A 6,187-nucleotide genomic window follows, 5' to 3' on the forward strand; every position below is an offset into this window, starting at 1 on the left:
AGCTGGGTTTGAAACAGGAAGTTCTTACCACCAAGCTGGACTAATGACATGGAAATGAGGTGAGCGGTCCTGTGTGTGCAGGGCGATCCTTCAGCAGGCCTCGCTGGATCCATGCCTCCTCTGCTTGCTGGCCTTGGCAGATACCAGTGACCTGGAGACACAGGTCACTTCTTCCATCAGATACTCATTCCAGAAATCTGACCTACTCTAACATCTGCTTTCACATTTTTTTTATATGTTTGTAACAAATACCTAGTCCCCATTGGCAGAGGTATGTGCAAGGAGAAGAATTTGCCAAATGTTTAGACTTGGTGAGTTTGTCAGACCTGGGTCAGAGACAGGCTGGTTTACTCCTCAGCCCCCTGAAAGACTGCTGGATGAGTATCGTACAGTATTGCCAGGGGTAACTGCAGGTCAGTTATTAGTCTTTTGAAAGTGTTTCACTTGGCAACTTGGTCCTTGGCAAGGTTTCATTGCCATCATAGAAAGCACATCAAAGCTTTGCACTGCAGCTTGGCTTGGTGTTAATTCTTTGCATATTGCCATCCCTCCACAATAACAATTGGTTTCATGTTAAAGCCATAAGCAAACAATAGCCTTCTCTTCCTTCCTGCAATAAAGTTTTAAAAAGCAGTGAAATGCTCTATGCCTGTACCCCGATTGTCTATGCTCTTCTGGGGTGGCTGGTAGCAGCTGAACAACCACACCAGTATTCAGCTGTAGTGGGGAAGGCCTGGGATGGCTAATCTCCCTAGCGCAAAAGGAAGGGAGCAGCAGTGGGTTGCTCAGCTCATTCCTGCAGCTGGGCTCCATCCTCCTGCAGGCAGTGGCGATGAAGTCTCGCTGGGATGGCGTAGGCTGATAGTCAGCACTTCCTATGGCACTGGGGCCTGTTGTCTAATCACAATCGCCGCCAATTATAGGCTTTTTCCTCTTGGTGTAGCTATATTTTCCTTGCTCTAATTTGAATTGTTGCTTATTTTACTGTTGATTGTTCAGGCTGCTGGTGCTGCAGCCCCTGCTCCTCCACTGTTGTTTCACCAACAGTTCAGCTCTGATGGCTGCTAGTCGGGGCCATCGTCTCCAGCTTGTGTTTAAACACAAACGTGTTTAAAGAAGTGTTCTCAACAGGTACGTGAATTTTACTTCATCATACTGCTGTGCTGATCTGAGCTGTGCTGCCTGGGGGCAGAAACACACACCTGTCAGTCTGCAATGTACCACAGAACATATATTTTCCCTAGATCACGGAAGAGTGGGTCTTAAAGACACTAAAGGGGCTGGGGACTGGCCCTACACTTTAATAAACAGAGAGGTACTTCCTGAAGTTGTGCTGGTGTGACAGAAATAGCTGTGTCTTTCAGTATGCTGCTGTTTGTGAGAAGTAAGCCTGCCCTGTCCAGGTCTTGCCTGACCTGATTAAATGACACAGTCTAGGGGGGGCAATAGTACTGTATAAATGGTCTTTTTCACACGAGTACAAATAAGTCTTTGGAGGTAGATGGTGGGGTCAACAACAGCAGAAAGTAAAATTCCTGTGATCCAGATGAGATTTCCAAAATCTACCTCCTATATTATCCTTTTATTTAGTTTTACCACTTGTCTCTTTTGGTTTTCAGCTGCCTATGCAGCTTGAACAGCAAAGCGTGGTTTGCTACAGGACCAAATCCTGCATTAGTTGGTACAGAGGAGTCATGCCTGCATCGTGGAGTTCGTGGGGCCTGGGGAGGTTCTTGCCCAGAGAGAAGAGGTCAGAGGGAAGTGGAAGGAGCTGGAGTTTTTAACAGACTTAGTGGGTTACCCACTGCCAAGGAAAACCTGGCCAGTTACTCCAGGGAGTGAGCCTTTAACCATGACTGTGTCTAGATTTTCAGTTAACAGCATTTTCTATGGCCTGTCTTTTCTAAGTCCCATTTCTAGACTGCAGGCAGCCCGGACCTCATTGTGGCCAGTGGTGTGGGGCCTCTGCAGTGCACACTGCTGTGCCTTTCTGCTGGCACCTCCTGGGACTGAGCTCCAGCTCCTGTGCCCATGAGCTGCGTGGGTGCTGTTTGCTAAGGCACTCCGGGATGCCCTGAGCATGGCAAGGCATTGCAGACCTCCCCTGAAGTCCAAGGGGTAATCCATCGTCTTAGCATTATTTATGTGTTTGTGCACCTTGCAGGTGAGTGCAATTTCACCTGAGGAGATTGTTGCTTCTCTGTTCAGTGATTACTCTGATGACTTGTTGATGTCTTGTGCAGTTCATGGGATGTTTGTCAGACCTCTTAAGCCCGAAAGATTTTGAATTTTCTTAGGTGGTTCTAAGTGGTGGTAGCAACGCCAAACCAAAAAGACATGTCCTTGATACTGAAATCAGCTTCTTGTCTCCCCTGTCCCCCAGCATGTGGATTAATTAGGCTTGCAGGATAAACTCTGTTATCAAAAAGTAAAACTCAAGAGTTTGGATAAACAGGAAAATAAATCCAACAGGACATTAAGAAAGAGGGAGAAATTATTATTTTAGAATGTAACCTCATGGTTTTAATGCTGTGTATTTGCTTCATAGCCATGATTGAAAGGGTTGCTTATCTGAACTGGAAAGTGTTTCAAAGATAAGAATGTGTTTGGGCTCTGCAGTACAGATGTTCCCTCTGATTTACGAGCACACACGCAGGGGTACAGACACTCCTGGAACAAGCTGCAAAATGAGAAGAGGAAGATGATATAGATGATAGAGACAAGAAAGGAATGCTAAGCAAGGTACAGATGCAGCTGTAAATTAACCGACGGAGGCAGGGACTGACAGAGGGAGAAGGAGTCTCTGGGAGATAGTCTGAAGTGGAGCTCTCTGTGGCAGACCTTGAAGCCACCACTCAGCCCCAACCTTCCTGTGAGCTCGGAGCATGATCGTACAGTAACTGTGTAAATATTACAGTTATATCTCAAAAGTCAGATAAATTATACACTTTCTGTTGGCTTTGTACAAAGATATTTTTAATTTTTTTCAAACCTGCAGATCGCAGTTAAACTCGGGAGGGATGGAACTAGCAAAACCCCTACAGATGGGAACCATAGCCACTGCTGGCACATGCAGCTGAGGAGCTTATTGCCAACATTTTCCTACTGTTTTCTACGTTTTTCTCCCACTTTGTCATTCGCCCCCACTTCTGCTGCTGATTTCCACGAGATGGAGCTGTTCTAACATGGCTTTGGCAGCAGCCCCTAGAGAACAATAGGCTACCACATATTTTATTTTATTTCCATGACAATATTTCTGAACTGGGTAGGCTTTTATGAAAAATCATAATCCAAAAAAACCACAACCTCCAACAGAAATCACTGGAGCTTGATGTGCATTTTGCCAGGCAGTGTCGTCAAGAGGCTCCTTGCAAAAATTGCTTCCAGGGGATGAAGGTGTGTGCAGAGCAGCTTTGCCCTGCACTGGGGCAGCTGGCTGGGTCTGTGTCCAGGTCCAGCTCTCTGGAGGGCTTATTTTGCCGTGGCTAAGGAAAACTCCAACACCCCATGTCCCTTGGGGTCACCCTGCATGTACCAGGGGAAGTGGCCCTTCAGTTCCCACTGGTCCTTGCCCGCTGCCCTGGTCTGCACTCCTCAGGCCTCTGGGCAGCTGCCTGCCTTCACCAAGTGGTGATGACCCCCTCATTTCTGTCATTTTCAACCTAACTTTTTTAGTTTTGTCTGTTTCCATGTGTCGCCTCCTCCCTGCTGCAGCACCTGCTCATTCCTTCTCTGCTTTGTACCCATCAGCCCTGATCCCCCCTTAGTCACTGCAGATGAAAAATCATGCAAATGATGATGTTCTGTGATGTTTTTCTACAAACCTCACAGCATGAGCTGGCCTTTGACCAGGTCATTCCCGCGAAGCCAAGCTCCTCCTGCCCTTGTCGTTTGGGCATGGTTTCCCACTGCAGCCCCTACAGACAGCAGCAGCTCAGGGAGAGTCTTTTATCTGGGGACCTTCTACAAGAGTTGTTAAAATTAGGGCCAGGTTTATATGCAATGGGTATCCTGAAAACCTCTTGCTCACTGCTTGCGTTGAAAGCTGTTAAGGGCTGTGCTGGCATTCTCACAAGAAGTGGGTGTTCTCCCTTTGCACACAGGAGATAAGCAGTATTTCTATGACGAGGTGTCACTGGCAACACGTTCCTGCCTTCAAGCACGTGGCCATGCACGGAGCTGGTCAGCAGAAGTTTCTGTCCCAAGCAAGTGCCCAGCACCAGGAGCTGGTTCCTCCCCACACCTGCCACAGCAGAGAGCTGGCTGCCACTTCTCAGCCACACGGAGTCCAAAATCCTTGCTGCCACAGAACCTGGCTAAGTGGAAACTACAGCAAGATAAATAAGGGGCAGCTATAATCTGCCATTGCCAGATCTAGTAACACTGCACCTGTCCAAATTCCCATGTGAAATCTTAATTTGCAAAGACTGGAATGTAAATGTGTTTAGTGGCTGTGTTTCAGGTTTTTTTTTCCCCCCCCAGTGTGGTTTATTATCCCTCCTTCCCTGCCCCCAAGCCCGTGCTCTATAAACCTCTTGTGAGCTCCCAAGCAGAGGGTTATCATCTTTGCAGGCACCCCTGGGACTGACTGAAACCTCTGACGTGCTGTCAGCACACAGGTACTTAGCAAGCACTGTCTGTCGCTTGCTTTGCAAGACCAGGACAGAGACAGCGTCAGCATAATTTCAGTTCTTTAATCCTATGACCATCCTCCAGCAGCTGAGGAGTGCAGCCGGGAGGCCGCAGGCAGCAGTCAGACATCAGCTGGCTCCGCTGCAGAGAAGTGTCTTGCTGTGGTTCCCCCAGCTGAAGTTTGTTCATCTTTCTTCCCCTCTCCAGCCTACCAGTGTGAACTACTTTGAAGTGATACTGCTTGGGCCAATTCATTGCCGCTATCCCACTTGTCCTTTCAGGGAGTCATTAAAATATGGCTTATTTAAACATAGATTTGAAGGCCTAATTTTCGTAAAAATGTAGGTCTATTTGTGTATGCCTAGCATGCAATTACCACACACCTTGTGTGTGTGCACTTGACATGCTGGCCTGTCTGGCTCAGTTTTGCACACGCAGGTGGCTGCGTGGGTGCACAGACTTGCTATGTGCATGTCCAAATACAAATGGGCATTTGAAATCAGCCAGGAAAACATACAATATGCAGTTGCCTGTGGGTGTTCAGGGATGTAATTCTTCGGGGTGGCAAAGTGTCCATAGCTCCTTACGGATTTCACTGCTGTGCAAATTCCCTGAGACCCATTGGTCCACGCCCCAGAGCTCCTGACTTACTCTGTTGCTGGGAGGGTGGCCCAGATGCAGGAGGGAGGGAAGGAGGGAGGGAGCAGGCTGGCTGCCGCATGTGGGAGCGCGGCACTGGCAATGCTTGTTCCAGAGGAAGGGATGAGTGAAAAATTGATGAGACAAAGTAGATTATTCCACTTGTGTGCAGGTCCCTGCTTTGGGCAGGCAGTTGAGCTGGAGCACAGCAGAGAGGTAGCATCTCGCTTGCCAGCTCCCCTGCAAGCACACCACCCTATGCCAGGGAGAGATGGCAAGGGGTGCCTGCTCATGGCCACAGATTGCACACAGAGCAATAGATGATTCTCCTCTATGCTTCTTTGCCAGAAAGAAGATGAAGCATGTAATAGTTCTTGCTAAACATTGGTCCCACGGATATTTATTCCTTCATGTGAGAATAAAAAAATAGTAAAAGGACCTAATAAACCACAATATAAGTATTACTGTTTGAAAGATCTGGGCTAGGAATTACTTGGACTTCCATGAGTTTCACACGGCAGAGGTGTGGGTGATTTAGGCTAGTGATTATTCAAGATACCGGGTGTGATTGGACTTTTAGGATTTGAAAGGATTACACTTGCTTGTTAAGTGGGTGTTTAATTTCTTTTCCTTTTTAACTTATCCTTTGTAAATGTTAAAACTACAAATTATCACACCCTTGGTCTGTGGCATAGGACAAACTTTACTAATTTTTCTCCCACATCAGCTCAGATTAATGGCTTTTCTCCAGTGCTACTAATGCCACAAAAAGTATGACTTTTCTTTTTTGAGTAGTTTACACTGCTGTGTGTACGCACACAAGTAGGCAGGCATGTGTTTCGTAACAGGTTTTTGTGCTTGTGACTCAAAGCTGAACTATTAAACCATAACACATGGCTGACATCTGGAATTATCT

The sequence above is a fragment of the Phalacrocorax carbo genome, chromosome Z (assembly GCF_963921805.1).
Source record: "Phalacrocorax carbo chromosome Z, bPhaCar2.1, whole genome shotgun sequence".
Lineage (NCBI taxonomy): Eukaryota > Metazoa > Chordata > Aves > Suliformes > Phalacrocoracidae > Phalacrocorax > Phalacrocorax carbo.